The following is a 26,130-nucleotide window of genomic DNA, read 5'->3' as shown; positions in this document are numbered from 1 at the left end:
TCAAAGTAATTGAGTTGCACTAAGCTGGCTGTCTCCGAAATTAACAATCAACTTTGGCGGCAATAAAAGTGTCGAGAAATTTATGAGAATAATTTGTCAATTTATTATGGCCGAGTATTGTGACAAGTGCGGGAAAATTGTTTCAATCAAAAGAGCCGAACAGAGTCGCCAGACTTGCTCCTGCACTTATCGAGTGCATGTCGCTTTTTGGGCAGTCGAGCAGGCTTTCTTGATTTGATTGTTTTATGTTTAATAAATGTCAATTGTGCTTCTCTTTTCGGCACCGAGACAAACAAACATAAACACAAACAACAAAACGTGACATTTGGTTGTTGACTTTTGACACTTGCAATCAGTTTTGGGCGAGATTCATACCCGAAATGTTGACTCAACAGATCTTCCTTCCAGTGAGGCACTGAGCCAACCTTCGATAGCAGTTGCAAAATGTCAGGCCAAGCCAGAGGAGTGCTGCCATTTGGTGGCCAGAAGAAGACTCCAAGTTTGGACAGTCTCTGTTAAATTCCAGAGATTCTCATAGAGACCTGAACGGCCTTAACGTGTCAATAGGCTGTCCAGAATCGTGTTGGGCAATTCAACTCATTGTCTTGTATGATTTATTGAAATGTTCTCTTTGGCTTCGAGTCTTGACGCCTCAAGTGTCCGCTTATGAATATAAATCAGAAATCCTACATTACACATATTCCTCGATTATGATCGGATCATGTCACGTCTAGGGCTTTTTATTTTATTGACTTACAGCCATTGTTCAATCAGATTTTATTGATTTGTTTGTCTTCAACCCAAAACTGCCAAAAATTTCTGACACTTTGAAGTTTTCGGGTCGAAGAACACATTAGAGGCCTTTGATCTTTGCTTCCCATGAATCGATCTTTAAATAAAAAGTTTATATAAAAGAGTGCATGTTTGGATTGAATTTTTCAAGAAATTAGGAATGGCAACTTCGATTCCACACGTGACCCCAATGGGCTCTACTCCATTTAATTATATGGTTCAGCAACAGGAAAATAAAGCATCATTTGTCAACCGGCGGATTTTCGGTTAACTATTACCTCGCGTGGCCCAGAAAGCAGCTAGCCCACGAAAATAGAAAATGTATGCGAAATGGGCGCCGGTCCCAGCTGGGCTGGCTAGGCGACATGCCACTGGCATTTTGTTCATTTTATTTGGCCCAGACATGAAACATAAGTGTATTTCATTTAGCTTCCATTATTGCGATTATTTTGGTGCGCGAAAGCAGGCCACAAGTTGCATGCCACCTAATTCGGTTAGCCAACTACATAGATGCACGGCCTCATAAACCATTGACCCACTAACCCCCGCCCAAAGTAATGACCTCAGGGCGTAAACTGTCAACAAATCCCATATAGATTCCGACCTGGGGACCGGAAGTAGTCGACGGGCTGGCTGGTGGGTCACTAGAGGGGAACCACCGAGAGGTCAGTTCCATAAAGTTCGGTGTGGCATGCTCGGGTTGGCCAAGGCCGACTGGTGTTTGAAAATAATCCCCACAATGCTGCTTAATATTAATTGAAGCTTAATGGGAAGTGTTTACTTAAAATGAGATTTTTGTAGAAAAGGTACTACTATATGGAAGTAAAGTATTCATTCCATGCCACAAGAACCCTCTCAGTTTTTAAAACCATACAACAGATGTCACAACGCCGAGGTGGCTAGGTGTGCGGCTGACATATAAACCCTAATACCGCAACTACCAAGTACCTATAGAAAAGCTGTGGTCTAGAGCCCCCTAGTGCCCCCCACTGTGCTGGTCAATGCACCATTTAAATGGGAAAAAGCTCCCCAGCCGTAACCTCTGGCTTAGGGATAGGGACAAAACAATAACCATTTTAATAACTTCCGTTCTAAAAACACTCTTGAGCGGCCATCGAATGTTTTGGCATCGCTTCAGGTTGCACAAAGACAATGGAAGGTATTTGGGGGGCTGGGCGCCATAACAAGTGCAGCGGGGCTAACGGATTTTATTGGCCGTGTTTTTTCCAGCAGGGGAGCAGCATTATGCCTTATTGAACCCCACCGTATTGAACAAAAACCAAACACAACGGGCCATGATTCGAATCGCGCAATCACTGAAAGTGCCAACTGCCCGTTTTGGGTGGAACTAAGTGGAGTGGATTGGAGTGGATTCGAGTGGAGTGGCGTGGAGTTGTCGCTTTTGTTGTCGGAAAATGACAATTAGCCGTGTGTTTTCCTCCATTTCTACCGGCCTGCTCATTTGACAGTTGACTGCATTTCTCCAAACCCACAAATGCAAATGGGCAGTAAAATAAAAATGAAAACTGAATCACAAAGCACTGCAACTGCCATAGAAATAAAGATACATTTCATGTTGATTTTCGTAGCTCGTCGCGGAAGTCTTGGCATTCGAATGTAATTCCAGATTGAGTAATAAACATCCAAGTATTTGTATTCGTATCTCTCGGATGCAGTCAACAACAGCTGCGAGCGGATTGCAGATTTTGGTTAATAGGTCTGTCGACGTTGGGTTGGAGATGGAAAATGCAGGAAGCGAACTGAAACTGTTACAATCTCCATCGAAATTAGCCACGGGGGATTATTTGTTTTAAAAGAGGGGGAAATTGTGTGGAAATTGGGGACCAATCGACTTTGATTGATGGTCTCTAGACTTCCAAGTCCATCACCCTTCTTATCACAAAAAAACCTCTTAATTAAAGTACGTCAGCGACGCCCAAAAATCTTGGCCACTTATTCAATTCTCGGTTAATGGTCTATCCGCAACCTTGGCGTTCATTAACTCGCCAGAGCCAAAGCCTCAAGTTCAATCTCAAAAAGCCCAATGTTGGTATATACACGAACGGCATATGAACTAATCAAAATGTCACACTTTCCATACAGAAAGCGGGCAAAAAAAAATCTGCTGACAGCTGACAAAACCAAAGCAAACCACGACCGAAAGCCAGTGTGTGCCTTGGGGGCGGGCGATGGGCGTTACAATCAGCCATGAAATACTCTCGAGCAATTGCTGGCTAGCCGGGGAGGTAGACTGGGGGAGGCAGTTCACCATGCTCAGATTACAACAGAGACACCAGCAGTAGAGGAGAAGGGAGATGGGCAGGAAAACACTGAGCGACGTTGACGACTTGCGCGACAATTGCCTCAACTTTGGCGTTAATGAACATGAGCACACTTTACCAAAGCGAGACGAGAGTTTTCATGGCCCAGGCCCCACTCTCCTCCCAGAGCCAGACCCATCCAAGCCAACCAAGCCGTAATGAATTGATGTGGCTACTGCCATGACGATGATTATGATGAGATCGAGATGGTGATGGAGAGGAAAGCAGCACTCGTCCATAAATTGTGAAAGAAGCGAACAGCACAAAAAGCATTTTAACATTTAATAATATAAAAGTAATTGAAGCAATTATTAGAGGAGAGCGACACACAATTAAGCATAACATGGTTTCTACAAGGCGGGACCAGACAGAGGGAAAATACTTGTATTAAGAAAATAAAAATCATATTAGTAGATGGGCCATTTAATACCCGTAAGTCATTTAATACCTCATGACTAACCATCTCAACTCTTACACTTGCCTCTGTGGTCGTCTCGACTTACCAGCCTATAAAGCTATAAACCTATTGCTACCATATCGTTCTTTCAATTACAACTCTGTTTGAAAACCAAAAACCAGAGAAATAAACAAAAAACAAACTCTGGAAAAAACTAAACCACAACAGAGAAACAATTGCCATTTGATTGACTGACGGCTGTTTGTCAGTTTTTTGACAATTAGGCGTCAAAGAGAAATTGCTTTCGATTCCATGGGAGACCCCCCTCGACGGGGACGAAGACCCAGACATTGCCTTGAAAATTGATTGGGAAATTGTGGGACGAGCCACGGTCCTATTTTTAACCCAAAAAATCGTTTTTGTCTACTGTTTTTTGTTGTTTTTGGAACGTTTAAGCGCGGGGCGGTGGAAAGTCATGAGAATGGTTGCCGAAATTGGGTCACAGTTCTCCCACTTGACATGTGAAAACGAAAGAGCCACCAGCCGGCCGACAAAGCGATGGAAGAATGCTTTGAATTTAAATATAAAACTAATTAGAGACTTGCGCAAAAGCTATCCAATAAAATTATCAAGTGGACGGAGTAGGAGATCTTCCATCAAGAATCATGATTACCATCATAGGTCTGATGATGTTTGGGAATGAGGTATAGTATATAGATTTCCATAGCAATGAACCAGTTTTCTTCTATATTTTTATTGGCCGACCAATAAACACATCAATTGGCCAGGTTTATTGCTAATTTTCACAGTTTGTCTCTCAGTTTTGGTTTATTATTTTTTCGAAAATAAGACACATAGTTGTCGGATGACAAACAACAACCGATGGGCCGGCATCTGGCTTTAATGCCAAAATTAGAGGTTCACTGAACTGTCGCAGAGAGGCACTATAATTAGCGGCGGAAACTAGTTTGGATCTTACATCAAAGAGCTCCAAGACACATCAAGTTGGGCTTCAAAGGCATCGATTACGTGCCAAGATTGCAGAGCTCTCCAAAGTGGTTGGGAGGTGGGTGGTGGGCTTGTCGAGCTGGAAAATGCACCTGAGCCAAGTTCTTTTGCGAAAACTATTAAAGAGTGTACTTTATGGCGCCCTTCAGGCCCAAGTGTTCAAGGCATTCAGGGACAGGAAAATAAAAGCGCTCTTAGGGGATTTTATTTCGGGGCTCACTGCAATCCATTGTCCCACATCACTTTTCTTTTAGTTCGGTTCGGGCCATTAAAATGTGAGCTTTTACGGCCAAATTTTATTCAAATGTGGACCGTTTGGAGCCTGCTAGGCTAGCCAGCAGAACAAGCGAATTTCTTTGTTTACTTTTCGTGCGAGATGAGAATCATTAAAAACTTGACCCAGTTTGGGGCGAGTCAAGCCCGTGCCAATATCTTGAACTCAGCTGCGGCTATAGCGATTGCTGTTTCTGTTGCATAACCAGTACCTGGCATGTGGCTAGCGAGCGATGACGATAACGATTCCGATTCCGATGACCAACCTCAAAGTCTGGCTTAAATCTTGGTTGTATTGCAATTTGAAAAGGCAAAGCTGTAGTTTATGCTAGCCAAGGCTGTAACAAATCCATTCACTCGCTTAGGCCAGCATAGTCTTTGCACAGTTCCAGTTGCAGTTTTGGTTTCAGTATTTCGTTCATCTCGGCCACAATGAGAAATTGCCAATCGTCATGGCAACTAAGAGCCACAAAACCAAGAGCCGCGAAGCGCTAAGCAATTAGACATGCAATTCTCGAAAGTACAAGTAATGTCAAAGTTGTAATTAAAACACGTCCGCAGCTTGCTTGAGTTTTCATATTTTTTTTTGAACAAATCACTCTTATTCATCCTAAGAGGAGTTATACAACGCTTTAAAGTGACACATTATGCATTCAAACTATTCATACCGTTTAGGGCACACTCAGTCCATATATCATCTTAAGCCACCGCCGAGTGCAGCATCATCAAAAGGCCAGCCACCAGCCACCGACAGAGTAAAGCCACAAAAGAAATATGGGAAGTCTCGTAAATAAGAAATGTCACACGAAAATTTCCATATGAAAGGCTTTCTTTGGGAGCGAAGGTCCCCGGAAAGTGGCAGTCTGTCTGCCTGCGTATGAATTGAGAAAAGCCACAAAAGATTCCGACCAGATATCCATTCAGAGTCGAAAAGTCAAGGTCTGTCAAGACTTTTCTAATGGAGCATTTAAAATTTAAATTATAGACGCAAGCTAGAGGGGTTTTCCATCAAAAGAGATGGTCTATATTGGTAGTACATGTGGTTTGTGGCCTAACATTTCATTAATTTCCAAAGAAAATTTTAAGAAAGCTGGAAAATATATCCAAAACTTGGAGTTCATTAGGAGGACAGCACTCGGAGGGAAAACCTCTTCCATGGCTTAAAATCAACTAAAGTTTTACTAATTGTTGTGGAGAGCCTCTGAGAGCCTCCCTTGCCAGCCGGGGCTTAAAAAAAATAAGAAAATAAACTCCACTGATTTGAGCCGACTCTAAGTTGGAGTCGAAAACTCGCTAAACTGGCTCTGGAAGCTTTTTTTGCTTCTTTCACATGGCTGCACTCGTACTGGCACTGGCACTCTTCGATTGCAGGTTTTTGAAGATCATGGTCCAGCGGCTAACAACTTGTTGTTGCAACCTCCTCAGATGCTGTTGTTGTTTTTGTTGTTGTCGCCAAACGCATGCCACACGGTGCACTTAAGTGGCTAAAGATTGTTAAGGTTAATGCACTTGAGTTCGTTGTCGCTTCTTTGCTGACCAAACTTGGTTGTCGGTTGTTTACTATTTTTTCCATCCAGTGTTTGCTGGCTGGCTTTTTTTTTTTATTTTTTTGTAACTACTACTATAAACACCTATCGTGATCTTGTCGCCATTTACATTTTCATGCACCAATAAATGCGTAAGTAATAATAACAACCCGTTAGTCTCTGCACATAAATTGCCAGCAATTTGCTTTTCGAAGCTGCGAAAGCAGTTTTCTCTCCTTGTATCTATGATTTTTCGCAGATTTTGATTATGACAAATATTACGCATACGCAGTGTTGCACGCTGCGACGTGGATGGTACACTGTACAGTGTGCAATTGGGCACTTTCACTCGTCCGTCGGCAATGGATGGTTTACTATACAGATTATTTAACCGACTAATGTGATACAAAGGGGGTAGGATAGTAGGGGTTTATTGACTTTGACTCATAACTCTAGTCAGTGCGTGGTAGTCCATCAATAACCATACCAAATGGCAGTAAAAGAGTGTTGTCCAACTATCCAATGTGTTGTTAACCCTTAAACGGTGTCTAGGGTTGAATTTGTCCTTCTCTACTAAGAAAACAAGCCTCCTCTATGTTCTCTCTAATTTTTGTTGTTAGTTGTTTTGAACTCGAAAGTCTTTGCTGTTTAAGTTTTGCTACAGAAAGTGTTGAATATAAAACAAATTGTATTATTTTATATATTTTGTTCAGTAATAGGCTGCTGCAAAGTTTTAATTAAAATCTAAATCTAAAGCCAGGCTTTGTTGCTCCACTTTTATTCATAATTTTATGCCACAAATAAACTAGCAACCAAAATTGTAAAAAAAAAAGTAATTTTATTTGGACACCATAAAGGTTATATATATTTATTTAAAAGTATGCTTGTCAATTCACTTTACGCTTTAAAACACTGAATGTTAAAGGACTAAAAATGAAACGATATTTCAATGACTAGAACTACCTTATAGTTATTATATCTTGATTAATAACCAGACTATCAAGCTGACTTATCTGTCATATCTTTAAAATATCTTAATATATGAATATCTTTAATTCAATATCTCAACATCTTTAATTATCTACCCTGTCTGACTTATCTTTAAAATAAAACTATAACCAACATATGCCCCTGAATTCGATTAAACTATCCATGTGTCTTGTCGCCGTTTAAGAAAACATTTTATATCATCAACAGTTTCGCATTAATTTGATTAGCATGATTTTGTATTTTTGCATCATTTTGTTTTGTTTATTCCAGCAAATCGCATAAAATGTGAATACATATGCATATCAATATATGTTGGATGTTTTTTTTGGCCAAATGGGTCAGTGCTGTCGGACTGGGCTGTGATTTGGGTCAAATGTGCCCACAGAATACTAAACAAACCGAAAAAGAACCCACAAAAAAATGATGATTATAATTATTATTGCCATTCGGCGGGTAATAAAAACCAAAACACCAGCCAGAGATGGTAGAGACCCGGCCCGGGAGGAAGTTGTTAATTAATACCCAAGACAAGAGAGCTGGAAAAACTTCTGGGGAGATCCGTTGGCTCTGTTGGTTCGAGTCTGGTTTTTTAATTAAAAACTGGAAACAGTTGGTTCTACGGTGGGGTTTATGAGTGGCCACAATTCTTTTTTTTATGCACGAGTAATTTGGTTACATTCGAGCTGCTCTTTTGAGGGTCACTAGGGAGTATTTCTTTGAAGAATAAACACAGAGGGTCTTCTTAAGGAAAATATTAAACTTGCCAGACATTCCATCAAGGCTTACTTGCAGTTTTTAAATGCTTACCTGAAATGATAAGAAAATTGAGAAAATTTAGTATCTTTGTTAAATTATTCTTAGCTTTATACTATTTTCTATTATTATCCTCATACTTTGATGAAATTCCTACTCATCTGCTTGCAAAACCAGAGCGTATTGTCGGTATTTTAAGGGCAGCCAGGGTCGGTAGGCCTATTTTTAAGAACCTGTACGTATTTGTGCCTAAACCTATTCTTTTTTTTTTTTATTTTTGGCATGCAATAAATTTGTGTTTTCTGGTCACTTGCAAAGCAACGCACTGACGCCCTGACAGCTGTCAGTGTCTGTAGCGCGCTGTCGAAATACATATATATATCCAAGAGATACAACTAAAGTTAAGAGATTCGCAATCGAGTGAATTGATTTCCCTGAAGTATATCCGCTGAAAATCAAAGCCAACTGTTTCCATTTCACTTTCCAGTTGATTGCGACAAATGTTTTCACTTTTCTTTTCCAAACAAGCCAGCTAGCAGCCATCATCCAACGCATTTAACAACCACGCCCATTTCCTTAACAATGCCACTGCCACTGATTGATTGATGCACTGGTGCGAGCTAATCAATTAAATATTAACTGCCATTGTCAATCAGTCTGGCTTACATCATCAACGGATCTGGCATTTGCAGGCGGAGTTGCATTAATTACCAAGACGAGCCATGAGCCATGAGTGGCAGTTGCAGTTGCATCAGTGAGCCAGAGTCAACGAACGCTGCCTCCTCAACCCAATTTCCTATCAATCCAGCCTCCAGTCATAATAACAAAAGCAGCTCTTTAATGTTCATTGGACAAGATCAAGTCGGGAAAACAAATTCAAAAAAAAAAAAGTGGAAGCTTTTGATTTAACAACTGCCTGCAGACACAAGCATGGCCAATCAATTTTTGTGATTTTTTCGATTTTGTTGCTGCTGCCGCTGACCATTGACCAGCACCTCGGCCTCTGCCTAATCATAGTGGAGTAGATCCGAAGCCGCCACTCTAGCTCCAAGACCAGGTCCAAGTCGAACAAGGAGCTCGCTTCATTTCCCCAACAGCCAACAGCCATTTTTTGTGACCGTGTTGCAGCCATGTCGCCTCGGCTATTGAAAATCATTGAATTGCCATCGTTTCACCCTCCCACTCTCACTCCCCTGCCATAAAAAACCATCTATCTATCTATCTATCCATCTTTCTGAGCCAGCTATCTGGGAGTGTGTATCTGTGCGGCTGCTTTCGGTTCGATTCACTGGCTCTGACCTACGATAAGTCTCGCTCTGCGCTTGATTATACTCGTAAGACATTCGTATCTCCAGCTCCAGCTCTAGCCCCAGCCAAGGCATGCATAATTGCCTTCTCTGGTATTTTGGCCAGATGCAAAGGTCTCTGTTTTCTGCCCATAAAGCCTTTCAGTTTGTGGGTCAACGGGGTTGAGATATGCTTGACTTGGCCGGGCATTTTGAATTTCTAATTGCAATTGGATGCAAATATAGGCGGGTTAGCGGAACACTTTTTAGATCAATGATCTGTTCTTGCTTCTCTGAAGTTTAAATTAAAATAAATTGGCAAGTCTAACTGGATTTTTTTTTTATAAAAAAAGAAACAAATCTAAATCTTGATCTAAATGCATTTAAGAATCTTTAAAAGAATGTTTTTCTCAGCTTAAAGATCTGCTTTATGCTAAAAAAAACCTCTAGTTTATCGCTCTAGGGATTTTATAAAATAGTGTGACCATCTAAAATCAATCCCTAGCCCTGTTAAGCACCACCTATTGGCCAAGAATTTCCCAATATTTCTGATATATTTCCCAATTCTTACAAGTGGAACAACATAAGATACACAAATCACAGGCGGGACTGGAAATTAGTAAACAATGAGGTGAGCACTGGAGGACGTGTGGTTAACCTGATGTCTAGATAAATAAATACGAATCAGCAGGGAGGAGGTGAGTCGTGCCACGGCCCCAAATTTGATCCCCACTGATAAACAGTGCCAGACGCTGCCATCGACGACCGACCCAGTGACCAAGTTAGGCCGCCGATCTGGCGAGGATGGAGATCTGAAAACGAGGCGGAGAAAAGAATTCACATTCCCCGCAGTGTTCAAGAATTTATGAGAATTTTCGTTTGTGCCCGAACACGTAACCCGTAACTCGGTCTATAATGAACGATCATCGTTCATAACACGATCGCTCCACTAGACCGGCAGGCGATTAATGGGAACAGTTTCCAGGGTGCTGTGTGGTGTGGTGCTGAGTAGCGCCCCCTGGCGTCCGAGTTGTCACTGCGTTGAAAATGAAAAGCGCCTGCGCGACCGAGTTTCCACAACTGAGGCTGCCTGCTTTTCTTTTTTTTTTTTTTCGATCAATCAGTGAAATCGATATCATTGATGTGATGTGTGCACGTTTTATAATTTTCGCAGTGAAATTTTCTGGTTGGAAGACTCATCTCGAACTGCTGATGATATTGCTTTTAGTTGCCAGTCCCGCTTTACGTTTATTTCTGTTGGCTAATTAGCGCTTCTCGCCCGGCCCGTCTGTTTGAACTGCTTTCCAATTGAATTTTATTTTTTTTTTTTTTACTTTTTCATCAAACGAAACAATTTTCACGCGCCAATTCCTGGCATTGTTTTGTATTTAGCTTGATGCTGCTCTAATCGTCGTGTAAGTAAAAAGTTTTGTATTTTTAGAAACCGAATGCGAACAAAAGTGTTTTTTAAAAGGAGGATATTTCCCATTGCCCCAACAGGAAGCAGCGTTGCATACTTTACTGTCTATAAAGAAAGAATTTCCCAATTGCAGCAAGAGCTTTCCTCCCATCTGGTGTCAGAACTGGGTCTTTTTCAAGTACTTCATCTATCGGCAGTGGTTGAGTTGTAAATTTTCAACAAATTTGTCAAAAATGCTATTAAATGGCCTGAAGAGAACTCTCCACGGCATTTGGGTCAAAAAAAGAAAGCCATAAGGGGCCACACACATAAACATAAAATATAAACAAACCGCCGCCAATTTATGACACTCGAAGAATCTCTTTTTTCGACTGCAGAGAACCCCCTGAAACTAATTGCATTTCCTGTTTTATTTTTTTCAGAGGTGGTGGTTGGGGCACTTCCACAAAAACGCATAAATTAACGACCAGCTCGACTTCCGATAGACAATAGAACAGAATAACATGAAATAAAATGGAACAAATGAACCATACGAGAAATAACAATGAAATGGGGGAGCACAACTCGACTGCCATTCAACATAGTGGAGTGGAGAACCAGAGTGGAGTTCTATTTGGAAATTTCAGTTTTCAGGCCGGGGGAGTTTTTCCAGCGTGACGAACTGCACTACTAGATTCCCCTCTGACCACCAGTGGCTCAGTTAGGGGACTCGAATTCCTTGAATAATTATCAACCGCTAGTTATATTCAATTAAGTACTCAAAAATGCCTATTTTAAAGCAAGAATATTTTTACTTTAAATCGTAAACTGGAGCCCTGTCTGCCACATGCGGCACAGAACTCCATCGACTCTGAATGCTGCGCGGAATGTTAATTAGTTTTGGCTGCTGTGGCTTGTTTATGCTCTGGGTTGTAGTTTATGTTGCTTAATTTTAATGTGCGGCATAATTAAATTCCTGGACAGCACTACTCCTTCGCGGCCATAAAACCTAGACCAATAATGCCTTTTTTTACGGCCCTCCACTTGGCGATATGTAGAGCTGATTCCTCGACAAAATATCCCTAAAAGTTCCCCAAATAAGAGCTTGTTGACAGTCTTACTTTTTATTACGCTGATTTGCAGTTTCCTGTTTGATATGCAAACAATGCCTATAATATTTATTGGAAGAGATGACTCTCTTTTATTGTTTATTTTCATATTTTGAGCCATGAGCCTTGACCACTTGTTGCAACCGCAGCGTCATGTTGGCAGGTATTAGCTAACAATTGCCAGTCTCTTTGATGCACACATAACCCCCAGCATGGTGGTGTGGTGCATTTATTTATATGCCACCTTCTGGCTACAGCTATAGCTATGGCTCTTATCTAACCCGAGCGACGAAACCCGACGTGCCGAAAGTTACTCTCAGCTGTTCTATATAGGATTACGCGTGGCACATTCTCGGCATCAGCCAAGCGATTTCGTAATCTTTTCACAAAAGTGGGTTGGCTTGGTCTGGTGGCCTGGCAGATAGTAGTGGGACGGTGTCTGCTGTCGTTTCTTTAGTGTGTCAGTCTAAATATATAGTTGATTGTTTTGTTGCATTTCGGTCGAGCATTGCAGTCTCAAGAGATCTTTTGGCAATTGTTCGAATTAGCCAGAAAACTTCTTCTATATGCCCTGATCACTGGCTCGTCCCAAAACTTTATTGTCGTCATCTCAGCCCATCTTACACACCATTTCCATATGATATCTTTAGCTTAATAGTTGCTACGTGTAGTTTAAGAAAAATGTTTGTTGTCTTGGGATAATTGCTGGCTATTTGCCTGCCTGACTGCCTGCTTGCCTGCTCGGTCGTTGTATAATGTCAATTACTTGTGATTTACGACAGTTTAATGATAGACGGCGATACTCATAGGTTGGCTCAGCTCAGCTCCTCGCATGGCGTGCACATGCGTCGAGGGTCGGAGGCGGCAGGATGCGGGGCATGCCCCAATCGCATTCACATAATAGTTGCTACATGATGCGAGCTTAGCATGTGATGGATGTGATATTTCAGTGCCTCAATGCTGTGTTCTGCTGCCCAGTGTTGCATGTAATTGGCTCATAAAACTCTACTCTAGCAACAAAGAGTACAGAAAATAGCCTTTGATGGCTGGAACCTCAACTCTGCCTCACAAAAGGGCAAATCGATTGCAAGTCCAGGCCACTGACACAGTGTCAACAACTTTTCATTAACTTTTCCCCATTTTCCCCCATCTCTCTGTGACGTAAGACGCTTGATTATTCATGAGGCAAGTCCAAAACTTCAGGTGTTGGTGGCTCTGCCACTCTCGCACTAAATAACAATTAGCCATATAAGGGATATACATATATTTTTTTCTCTGTGGAAGCTTGGCCAAGTCACCCGTTTGGATAACGAGTTTCTGGAGAGAGGAGCCGCCTAATTTCACTCTGAAATGAATAGACTTAGTGCTAGCTTATAGTTTAAACATAGTTTAATTAACTAACATTGTTTGGATCATAAGAATTCTAAGAGAGTTCCAATCTGAATATAATTTCGAGAACTAAACCCCATAAACCAATTTGAAGTTATTTCTTTTTTCCCCAAAAAGGCAACCTCATGAGTAAGACAACAGGTTCTACTTTAATTTCCAACATGTTTTGCTTTTTTCGGATCTATGTGTTTTTTTTGTTCTTGACTGAGAAGACCGCCTAGCTACCGAAAGGGAAACGAACTCATTGAAATTCTTGATAGGTTGGGCGCGCGAATTGTGTAGAATAACAAAAGAAACACATCAGATGCGGAGGAATGGGCCGGGGATGGACGTGGAAAGACGTCAGTTAGTCCCAGCTATCATCTGTTTGGGAAGCTTTTCCGAGGGAGGACCCCATGTGGAGATTACACCCACTTTTCCCGCCCCTCTGATGCTTTCCCTTGTTGCCATTTAAGACGGCGCCAAGACCAAATAGGCCTATGGCTTAATAAGTCAAGTTCCAACTGGCTTGACGGCAGGCGACTAATAATCGCAAGAGTGTTGAGCTCACAGATCAGAAAAGTTTTAATTAAAAGGAAGAACTTACTAGAAAGCAATATATGCCTGATTTTCTATTAAATTCCCTTTTTAAAGAACCCTAGTTGTACCCAGGTTAAAGGCTAGGGACCTAGAACAAAGCCAGCATCCCTCGGCTGGCAGACAATAACGTTGACACATATCGGAGGGTAGCCATTGTTTATCGCATACAGGAAGCCGGGCAACTCTGGCCGGGGTTATTACACTCCCTACTATGCTACTATGGTGCTATGGAAAGCACTGATTTGTAATTGTTTTCGATTCTTTTATTATTTGCTTTCAAAGTTACTGTCTGATTAGAGAGTCGCGTCGCGTTGCCACTCAGAAGTGGGTCAGCGGCGAGTTGTTGACTCAAGAGGCGGCACTATAAAGTGCCACAGAGGGGCCCAAGCTGATAACTTCCATTCACAGTTGCAGTATGCATTTGATTTTACTCCAAAAGCTGGACATGCCTTTGTTTCCATATCAATCACTGGGCTCTCGGTGAGTTAGTGGGTTAGTGGGGCAGGCAGGATCACCAATGACCAATGACTCCCCGCAACAGAATTCAATTAATGATTTGAGGTTCCCCCTTAAGGCAACATGACACTCTGCCAAAGTTCAACTCACCTTGTTCGCAACACAAATGCCTGTTCTTGCGCAACTTCCGAAGAGGTCTGCAAGAAACAAGAGGGCGGAGAACGGTGGGCGGTTAGATAAATGCCAGACAGAATTACCAATCAAATAATAATAATTATTAATTACAGCCATCGAGACAAGTTGTTCGGGCAAGGCTATTAAAATTAATCAAAGCAGTTACGCTACAACGCAGTGCCATGTAGGAGACAACAACTAATCGTGGTACTTATCCAGCTCGAACCACATAAACAAGCCACTACATCCACCCACCACCGCCGATCGGCCAAACCTGTCAACTGTAACGCAAGACAATCAACAAAAAATGCATAAATTAATAAAGAGGCAATGTAATGCCTTAAACGAAGCCAAACAAACTGCAAGTTGTCATGAAAGTCGGGGCTGGCCAGAGGGCCCAGGGTGTGCACATGTGCGTAGCTACCAGTTACCACCAAGGGGTCTCCCTATCAGTGACTTTTGTCTAATTTCATGCTCGATGGCACAGTATCTTTTGTAATTGATAGAGTCTGGGATTGGCTCACTATTCGATTAGATACTGCGACTAAGAGCAACAGTTATCCCACAAAATTCCCATCAAGGCAGTAAGTTTATGAACTCGATAACATTATCGCTTCAGAGCTCCGCTCCTTTGAACTAAGCTTGGTGTAGTTGCCACAACAAATTGCCAATCAACATTCCCCCATGGTCGTTGTAGTTGCCGACGACGATGTCCTCGACGAGGTTCTGTCGTTTTCGTTCAACGAACCCACCCACCAGCCACATCCATCATACCAGGCCAGCCTCTCCCACAGAACAGCTGATGACACGCACTTTGCGTGTTTATTTAATAAATAAAAATTTGCATAAATTTGCAAACGTAAGCTGAGGCACGATGGCGGATAGATGTTGACATTTCTCCCTCGCTTTCAAAGCGTTGAATTGCAAACAAATTTATTCTAGAAGAGGATTCATTGTGCTGGAAAATCAAAGTGCCAGTTCAGAACATCCATTATGACTCAATCCGAGCACTTATAGTATTAGTTTATCGCAGCTAAGTCGAGTAGGTTCTTAAGTCGTGCCTGGTGTTACCTTGAACCCGGCTTAGGCTCCTCCTCGGATGGCCACTCGTCATGTAAGCAATCAATCTCCAACTCTGGCGAACTAATAACCCGCCATCAGATAAAGTGTAACTAATACGCGATCTCGGCTCTGGCCGGACCAGAGTGCCTTTTGATTAATGGACGCCGCTACTGTTTCCCCAACGGGGGTCGAGAAGTCTTACAAAAGCATAGAAATTTATGCGCCTTTTGATTCGCGACGCACGACGATCGCCCAGTCAGAGCGAGAGCTCAGTTTTCAAAACAAAGCCAATACCCAAGACCCAATACCCAAGACCCGGAGGCGCAAACTACAAAATTATAGAAGTCGGAGAGATCGGGTTCTGGAGCTAATCGACTCTAAGTGATTGGTCAGAGCTGGGCATATCCATTTATCTTACCCTCGATAGCTCGAAGAGTACAAACCTCAATTAGCGACAATCATTTTTCATTTGTCAGCCATCAGATACGAATCTGTATCTGGTAGTTTCATTATCTCGAGTGCAACTGGTTATTCGGTGATTATCTCTCTCTCCGACTCAATGTCAAGTCGAACTTGCCCAATTCCCAGTGCAATTTTGTATCTTAAAGATACGTTCCGGCGAGCTTTAATAGTTTGGTTGTGAAATACAACGGGTTTTGGTTTGGCTGTGGAATAATTATGCCAAATATTCAAATAAATTATCAACCAGAACAATTGACGGGTGTGGGCTTTTGGGGCGGCATGTGGCAAGCGAGCAGCTGCACAGTAGCAGCGATTTCGAGCTTTTGTTGTCCACATTGTTGCACAAAAGTTTTACATGATAATAAATTTAAGAGTATGGGGGGGTGGGTGGTGGGCGGTATCTGTGTCATATCATACCCTTTGTGGGGTAGAATTGGGCAAGATTGGGGGCCATTGTTAGAACCTGCTCACTCAGTGGGGCGTGGGCTTCTCAGAAGCCAGAAGAGAATAGCATTCTAATGGCCACAAATTGGATGGTATTAGGTGGAATCTAGAGTACTTTAATAATAGGATCTGATCGTCCTTCATGCATAACTGAGATACAAAACCATTTCCGCACACTATCGCCTCCGAACCACAGGCATTGGCGTGAATAATTATTTATATTCATTATGGCCATTAGCTTAAAGCAGTGTCTGGTGAATGGAATAGTTTGCTCTTGTCTTGTCTTACCCTCCATTTCCCCCATTTAAGGCCTGGAATTTCCAGCCACAACGCGCCAAGAAATGCAAATGCCTTGGGATTAATATGCAGCGTATGCCTCATACATGAGAGGTGCTTTGGCGATAAATCTTAATCCGTGAATTGGCGGAAGTTTCACTTGACTCCAAGTTTTCCAGCCAAGGGGCGCGGTTCACCGTCAGCTGTTCGAGAACTCTGGGAACTCTCTGAAAGTAGATACCACCCCTAGGGAACTTGGCTTTGTAGTCTGCCGACCAGCTGACATATCAAATATTTAATTATCGCGTGTTTTGACTCAACATTTATTCTTCTGCGGTTTGTTTATATTATACTAGCCTTGCTCGCGAACTTTACTTTACATTAAAAATCGCAAATCTCAGCCATAAAAGATCCAGGCAATCTTAGATAAGCTCGAATCGACGATAAATTTTAGTGTTTCGACGATTCGCGGATGACTAGCATGACAAGTCTGGCTCGATTTGATATTGTTGCAATCTACATACGCTGTTTTACGATGTTTACATTTCACTCGGATTGTTGGCTGCGATTTATTTCACTTCCTAGCCCCACAAGGCTGGGGCTGACTTTCACGCATCACGAAAACGACGTCCGTCTCGGGTTGCACATCGCAGTGGCATTGCCTCCGTTTACAGTTCTCTAGTAAGTACTGTTTTGTAATTCGAAATCGAATTCATTTTGCAATTTGTGTGAAAACGATCGAGCCACAAGGTTGTTTCTTTATTTTCAACCTTACGGAATAATACCTTATCGGAGAAGGCATTTAATATTTTATTTATTTTCCTAACAACATGATTCCTTTTCAGGAAATTTTTAAGAATTATTTTCTATAAACAGGCTTCCAACGACAACAATTATCAGAACACTGGCTGAACTGTCTGACCAGCTGACTCCCCAGTTTACATTGAAATATGCGCGAAATGATATCGGGAAATGGTCACAAAGCCATAAACAAAGCAGCGCTTGAAATAATAATATTATCGTTTTGCAAAAAATACGACGCAGTCATACAAATGCGTCTTAAACTCTTTATTGAAAGGAATTTATAAATTAATGAATAATCTAATAAAGTTCAACCAACTAGCTTACCTAAAACCACAACTAGTACACTCTCCTCAGAGTTTCTCAATCAAGCTCAATCTTACAAAGCTTTAGGATCTCTGCAAAGATAGGATTTGTAAAAATATATATATTTAGAAACTATAAATAAATCAAAGATATTTATTCCTCCTCTTATCTAACAAAATGGTTATCTAATTATGTCGATTCGATGGTGACCCCGTTCCCACCACAAATTCCACACTTTATTTACGTAATTTAGTGTCCCACATAAAGTCCAAAAAATAAACAATAGAAACATGCCGCATATCGAAATAAGCATACAAAGTAACTATTTCTTATCGGTAGGCATGTCTGCAGCGTAAAAAGTTAATTGATAAGCTGGATGGAATCAAATCTGTGGAAAACCTGCTTGCACAATCACTAATGGGGGCGTTTGTGAGTCAGTACTCCAGATAGCATATGGGAATCCAAATTCTTATCATTCTGGGGCTGGTAGGATTACCATTTCTATTAGACCTATGTACATATAGACACAAAAATGCCGGTACAAGGCATTCTAACTTTTAAGGTTTTAGGTATTTTATGGAAAAATAACTTTCCAGGCTCACAAATCTCAAAAACTCCTTGCTTCTGAAGTTTATTTTCTTAAAAGTGAATCACTTCTGAGATTTATGTTTTGTTTTCGTTTTTTTTTTAAAAGATTTGCATGCAAAGGCTATTTTTCATTTTGCATTGAGCGAGCTTCCTGGGTGTCCTCATTGTATGTTTATTTTGAAACCGACAGAACTGACCAAGCCCCTTATAAGACCCAGCTTCTCATCCATTTATTTATGAGAGGTTTTGAATTATACGGCCTTTGAATAATTATTTATTTTATTTAAAAAAAATCCATACAACTAAGGCAAGTAAATATTTTCTATTTCAGCTCTTTACCAACCAATTGTTATTAAAAAAAAAATATATATAGACATGTGGGCATACAAGCATCGAAAATTGGCAAGTGAAAGCGCGCTGAAGAAAAATGGGACGGAAAAACACAAATCAAATAATATTGCTCAGCTGGCCGGGTATCTCAGCAGCTGTTTGGTTTTATTTTGATTTCGAATCTATTTTATGGACCCCCGAATGGATTTCTGACGGCCCGAGTATGCGAATAAAGTGAGCCACGCAATAAATTCGATTTGAGAGCCACTTCGCGTATGCCGGTCATAAAAATAATAATATATCATTGTAGGAGACCATCAATCGAAGACGTAATCAACACTCTTTTGGGTTATATTATTATTTGGCTGGCCAACACCTTCCCACCCAGTGGCATTATGAAACAGTTCTCAATCCAATTGACACTCGGGACAATGCCGAATCGGAGCCAGTGCCAGAGGGCCAGTGCCAGAGCTCGCCTAGACGGAAAATCCAATTAGGAAAATCACCCAAAGGCCCGGCCCAGGGCGTGAAACTGAAAAGTGCGAAGAAGAGGCACTTATCTCCGGCCAGCAGACACCGAAACAAATATTAGGCAAGTGGCTTTGCATATTGAAATGTCCTGCGAATAAAAAATACGCTGCTGGAGCGCAGCTGTTAATTTAACAACCGACAGGCGGCCAGGCAGAAGTATGATTAACCACAATCCAGGCAAGCGAAAGATACAAAACGGGTGTTGCAACCCGCAATCCGTGTGTGCAACTGTCAGATACAAGCCAGCCCAGAGACCCAAAGCCAAGCCCGAGCACAGCCGTTGCATGATTTTCCACTCATAATGAAACCGAAAGCAGATACAACAGCCGCGACTGCTGCTGCGAATAGCTATTCAACAGTTTTGGCGTAAATTAACGTAAAATACTCGAAAACAGTCGGGCCAAGACACCAGACATCTCGTACCAGCGGCCCCCGTCGAGAGTGCTGGCCGGGCTTTGTGGCTGGCCGAGCACACCTTCATTTACCTGCGAACAGTAGTCGCTGCCTCCATCCCCATCGCGATCCCCATCTCCGGCTACCGATCCCCGAAATCAGGCAAACACGATCATTATGAGGAATAAACAGCATCTAAGCGATTATGGCCTGGCAGCAGTAACGGAGCAATTAAATTTGTCGCCGACCTATCTTTCATCTAAAATATATCAAGAGGTGTTTCGAACACGTGCAGCTTAATAAAGATATAAGTAGCACTTTAAGCTGTACTCTGAATATAAACAGTAATCCTAACTTGGTGGGTCTTTAAATATTTCTTAAAGTCTTCAACAAGTACAAGTACTAGTAGTAGAAAGATACAAGTAAATCTTAAAGGGCCCACATTGATGGCTATATATTCCACAATTCTCATCCGATTCTCAAGCGAAGTACCTTAAACGATTTGTGAGTCGATTCTTCAACATTCTGCATCGAAATCCTGAGACAAAATATTTTTTAGATTTTTTGTCCATTTTTTGTGATGGGATCCCTAGAAAATGGGGTTTTCCCCTATAGGGCCCACTGCGATGTCTATATCTTCCCCAATTCTTATCCGATTCTCAAGCGGAGTACCTTAAAAGATTTCTAGATCGATTCTTCACCATTCTTCATCAAAATCCTGAGACAAAATATTTTTTAGATTTTTTGTCCATTTTTTTGTCCAAACCATTATTTTAATCTGTTTAATTAGTTTACTCAGGGATCTTAGTTAACTTTCTCTATTTAAAAAATATTTCATAATTTCCTTGCAACATCGGGCCGAAAATTGTTAAACTATTTCGACTATTTATGGACTCATTAAAAGTGTATTTGATTCCTCGTTACCGGCAACCAACCAAATCCACAAAACACAAAAGTAGGTATGTTGGCTGATTTTGTGCAATCTTGAAAACATATTTTTTGTCGAAAAGTTGGAGAGAAATAAGTGAATAATTATGGTGCGGAGCAAAAACAATTTTTTGGTTATTATTTTATGGCTTGAACCCCCCACTACCGCAACCACCACCTCCACCCACTTGACGCCTTTCGGGCGAGTGAGTTGCGAGTACGCCTACTTTTTACATCATTTATTATGTGGGCAAGCCAATAATGAATGCGTTTTGTCTGCAGAAGCGGAGGATTAATCGAGGGGAGATGGAACTGGGGGCTGGGGTCTGGTTGCTGGAATATTGCATGTTTCCAGCTGGCACGCTTCGATGATTGCTCCTGCGTTTGTCGAATTACTCGGCTGCAACCGAGCCCTCTGTATGATTCAACAAATCTCTCTTTTGGTCCGAGTTTTAAGCTTAGACGGTGAGCGTGATGGCCATTTTATGCACTCTTTTTTAGCCGAGGAGTAACTAGAACTCGTCTTGGCCATACAGGGAAACCGGCAGAAATGTGCAGAAATTTTGATTTTGAAATGCAACCAGTTTCCCCACCAGTTGTCAGTTGCCAACTGTAGTTGCAGTGACTTTTTATGGCAACCTGCAGAATGAGGAATACGGTGACTGATTGACAGCCAAATGAGAGAGTAGGCCGCCAATCGGCTACCAAAGGTTGCGATCATGGACCAAGGACTAGATAGACTAGTTGGACAGAACCAGATTCCAAACTTTGGATTAGCTCAGCCATCAAACAATCACAACTACGATCCACCACGATCTCGAAACGATAACCCCGCACACAAATAGCGACTGCAAGCTAAAATTCTGAAGCAGAAAAAGCACCAAACAAAGCAAAACTAGAAGTGCAGCTATAGAGGCAGGCAGGTATATAAGCTATGGCTCGAACAAAGCCTCGCCTATGAACCTGGTGGCAACCGGTTTGGCTCCTCAGACAGACCAACCGACTGCCAGAGAGCTCGAGAGTGTAAGAAACACAACCCGAGAGGCCATAAACCAAACAAGTCACTAAGGGCACTGCGACTGCGAGCCGAGCCAGACTTTTCAGATACTCACACTTTTGGGGTAGATACACAATCAAGTTTCCAGCCAAAGAAATTCAGGAGCCAGAAGAAGGCTTTTTGGTCAATGACTGGTCGAAAGAACAGCAGAGAGCCAACTTGACTTGACCATCATTATCATCATTCATTTTTCATGGCTGAGTGCCTGGCAGGCAGTTAGCTCTGATTGTTTACAGCTGCCGTAGTACAAGTTAAGGCCAAAAACTGGTTTCCACACAGCTGTTTGCCGGACGCGGTGTCCAGAAACTCAATATGTGCCCAGCACAGGATGTAGACTCTGTAGGCTATGGATCCAAGGAGTCACTGCGGGTGCGGTTTGACCCAAAACGCTTCTCGAAGACACCGACAACTCGCCATGGAAATAATGGTGATGAAATTCTGTGAAGCCCAGAGCTCTGGTCTCCGGTCTCCGGTCTCTGGTCTTTGTTCTTCTCATTATTTTGCGGTTGGGGAGCCAGCTTTTGTTTTGCCGTTCAAGTGCATAAATATCTGGCTCCTCTCTTTTAAACGGTAAATGATATATTCCGAAGCTGTTGTCATGCCACAATCTCTGGGGCATTAATATAACAAGTCCGCGGAGATCCCCGGGAGAGTTGCAGGGAGATGGCTGGCCGAGGTTCTTGTGGGTGATGAAATGTGATGATTGCATTTGCGGTCTGGCTTTGGTTCTGGCTAAAAAAAAGTCGGCTAACGGAACACCCGTTTTACCAAATTTATGCTTAAGGATAAGTGGTAAGAAGTGCAGGAAAAAGATACAGTCAGTTTCAAAGAGATAACTACAAGCTACTAAGGACTATGGTCTGTAGGGTTCTGTGAAGTCTGGTAACCTTTTTGGGGAGCTCTTTCTTAATTAAAAGTCTCTTAAAAGTGGGTCACTTGGAGAAGTTCTTTCTGTCTCTTCATTTCTGTCAATTATCATTAAACTCCCTTGAATTCTAATGACCTAAAAGTATTGATGTTTACAGCTTAGTCATGTTTTGGGAATTAAATTTAATTTCTTGAATTCAATCACTAAATATCCCACCAGCACTGGCAACCAATCATATCGGAGCTGCCCACCATCTAGTCTTCAAAATATGCAAGATTTGCTGCCATTTCCATATTCTTGGAGGCAAATTTTGTGGCAGAGACAGAGGTGGGGATCTCTCTCTTGGTTGCCAGTGGGCTGTGGGCCGATAACGCCTCGGCGAGTGTGCCAGCAGGTTGTGTAATCTTTTAAGCCAACACTGCACTTCGGTAATTTCAAAATATGGGAGAGAGGTGACTAACACTAGTACCGACTAGTATACTAATTGCTGAAACAAGACGGGCTCATGTTTCTTGATTGTCTCGAGGCTGAGGTCTCCAAGACTTTATGAGGAGTTTCTCCCAACTAATGAAGCCTTCCTCGCCCTGTCTAGACCGAGCCAATGCCAATCAGTGCCAGCATTAGAAATAAATAAATAATTAGGCAGTAATTACAGCATCGTATTGAACGGCGGGTAGAAAATGCAAATCATACGAAGCTAAAAAATGTAATTACTTAGAATCCGACGACAAAAGTGCAAGTGATAATTAAAGACATGATTGGGAGTTAATTGCAGGCCGTAGCTTTTGAAAACATTTAGCGATTTCACTTTTTTCTAACAAACCCATCCGATTGCCTTCCGATTTGGACTTGACCCACTTGTCTAGAGAGTGCGAGAATCGAGAATTGAGAATCGAAAACAAAAATATCCAAAGTGTAGTGTACTTGGGCGCAGAGTTGGCTCGCCAAGTGCGTTCCGCCCTCGTGCGTGTCTCGCTCACGACCAAGACCCAATTCGCGGCCCCCAAGACAAAAGGAAAACGAATTCGTTCTCATTGAGCCATCAGATTGGATGTCTCTGCGTGGTCTCGGTTACAAAGGCAGAAGCCAAGAGCTAAGAGATCTCTAGTGTTGGCCTCAAACCGTTGGCCAGGCTAGTTGGACTCTGCGCCCACATCGGCCACCTACGACAGCGATTTCGGCTTGGAAAGTCCATCGAAGGTCTCCTTTCCCTTGTCAAAAATACTAACTTGGCCCCTAGCTGGGGGAAATTCCTAGAAGACATGCACTTAACATTGGGGATTTAGACACTTGTCTAGAGGTGTTAAATAATAATTGGTTTCTTAATTAAACGAGTGCGTGGATGGTGTCGCCTCGAAATCAATCCCCATTGGAGGTGTCGAGCCTCCCACCGAAATAGAAGCGGAAGGTTATCTGTGTGAGTGGGCGGGGAATCATGGCGAATCATTTAACAAAAATGGGTCATCTGCTGAGAATTGGCAGCTTACCCTTGAAGCTCGTTAGTGGAAAGTACACTCTAGTTGACTCACCGAAACTGCAAATAGAAGGGAAAAAAATTTTAGATTATTATTGTGATTTGTTGTGATTTATTGTGCTTGAGTGGCAAAGGAAATGCCTTATTTAGAGGCAGTACACTAATGGCAGTGTGTGAGTTATAATAGCTCTGATATCTAACTATATTTTATGCAAATAGTTCGATAGTTTCTAGTTTTTAAGAGAATTTCTTTCTACTCTACTTCTCCCAATTAACAGAAAGTTTCTTTGTTTTTATTTTATCATCAAACAAACAAACTAAGAGATAAGAAATCAATACACTGATTAGTACTGACCCTGATAAGGATTTTCAGAGAAAGAGAGGGCTATACGGAAGTAACACTTCCTACTCGAGTAGCCATAATCAGTAACTTGGGCTAGATCAAGAAACCCTATAAATACAAAGTCACTAAAGCACCCGCCGATCACGACATCGAGTCTATTCCATTATAGAGTCTATTTTGCTAGAAATTCTCCTCCATTTGTGACGCACTTGGCTCCCAAAAGCTCAATGCTAAAATTAACAATGAAAACAGCCTCAACTCGAGAGCATCCATTACTAGTTCGCACGAGTCTCTTCTCCCTTCGAGTTGAATAATCAGCTGGTCGGCGAAACACCTGCTTTGTTACCTCGCTGGGGGTTTCTCGTTTGAATTCCACCGGATCTCACACTTCATTGGAATCATAATATTCGTCACCGAAATTAAACGGAAGCTCATAAATATAATACTGTGCCTTTAGCTTTCTCAATTGTGAATTTCGTCTGATAACCGGCTTGATTTCTCATCCATGACGTAGAATCTGATCCGACATTGTTGGCAATCTCTTGTCAGAGGGTTCTTGACAACAAAATGGCTTGATAACACTATCAAGTACATATTTTTTGCAAAGATATGGACAGTTCGGTAGTTTATCAAAAAATAGCCATCTATAAAGTGCTATTGGAGTGGAGGGAACTTTGGTCTCACTTTTGGAGGGTGTATCTTAGTCTCACTTTTCAAAAAAATGCACTTGAATTTGTACTAACTAGCTAAGACTTAAGTTAGAAGCTCTACTTGAAAGGGTCTATCACCAAAAGGGTAGGTCTTTTTTAAAACCCAGAAAGGTCTGTTTATTATTTTTGGATTTCAGAAAACTCTCCTCCCACATGTGGTCTGATTCTGGTCGCTCCTTAAGCATCCACTCAGCACTTTCGGGTTGATAGTTTTGGTTTTTCTTTATTGCCACATTTCATGCAAATTGGTTTGGCCCCTCGGGGGTTGGCTGGGGTCACCTAACGGCTCTTTCATGGCTCTTGGACCCCGAAAACTTACTCGACTTCTCTCGAGCCGAGGCCGCTGCTACAAACTTTTGCGTACTTCATATAAAATTGCGCAAAGCCGAATGAGTAAACAATGAGGGGAAACTACAAAATAAATACTTATAGTAATGGCATTTGGGGGGGGACGGACCGTTAGGTCCGTATATGGGCTACACTGTATGACACTTCACCCCGGCATATGGATCTTCATATGCAAATACGGGAGGTAGATCCCAAATCACACCTGAGGGCCTGGCATAATTGTGTCACTGTGAGTGAGTTTCATTAGAATTTCCGAGCAGGCTTTTATCAGGAAGGAGCTAACAAGAAGAAAGAGAATTCTGGCCTGAATTTGCATAAGCTGATGAGTTTTGTACAGGCCAGACTCGCTACTGAGTAAATATTTATGAAACAAAGGTTGAGTTTGGCTTGAAAGCAGTTCCAAGCTATCCAGATCCAATACTCTTCTCTTAAATGCCACTTTTTTTTTTAATATTTCTTAAATTCAACACCCAAAGTAAACTTTCGAATTCCCAAATGGACAGATAACCCTCTGAGGGGCTGCGGGCGAAAAAACAGAACACCACTTTGAGTGAAACTGAAAGCAAAACACAAACCCGACACAGAAAACGTGTTGCAAATTGTATGCAGGTCGCCAACAACATGATTAACAAAAAACCGAAAAGATTAATAACAATGGTTAGGAGATCTAGGGGGATCTGGGAGACAACCACGCGTTGATTAGCCGGCCCTGGGGCGGCCACGGTTGAGAAAAGTATCTGACAGATACGGGAGAGCTT

General features: G+C 41.9%; 1 protein-coding gene across 2 annotated transcripts in view; it reads right to left on the bottom strand.

Moving 5' to 3' along the window:
- The window catches only part of Dyrk2 (Dual-specificity tyrosine phosphorylation-regulated kinase 2), a 31,647-nt gene extending 13,752 nt beyond the window's left edge, over nucleotides 1–17,895 (bottom strand). Inside the window, exons 1-2 of one of the 2 annotated variants that reach the window (XM_070277304.1) lie at nucleotides 17,825–17,895; nucleotides 14,429–14,475 (exon numbers count right to left, since the gene is read on the bottom strand). The gene's annotated coding sequence lies outside the window, so the exon portion shown is untranslated. The remainder of the gene's footprint in view (nucleotides 1–14,428; nucleotides 14,476–17,824) is intronic. The other variant, XM_017243480.3, reaches the window with a different exon arrangement.
- Nucleotides 17,896–26,130: the final 8,235 nt, after the last annotated feature.

The sequence above is a fragment of the Drosophila bipectinata genome, chromosome 2L, assembly GCF_030179905.1.
Source record: "Drosophila bipectinata strain 14024-0381.07 chromosome 2L, DbipHiC1v2, whole genome shotgun sequence".
NCBI lineage: Eukaryota > Metazoa > Arthropoda > Insecta > Diptera > Drosophilidae > Drosophila > Drosophila bipectinata.
This window is presented reverse-complemented; position numbering and strand designations above follow the sequence as displayed.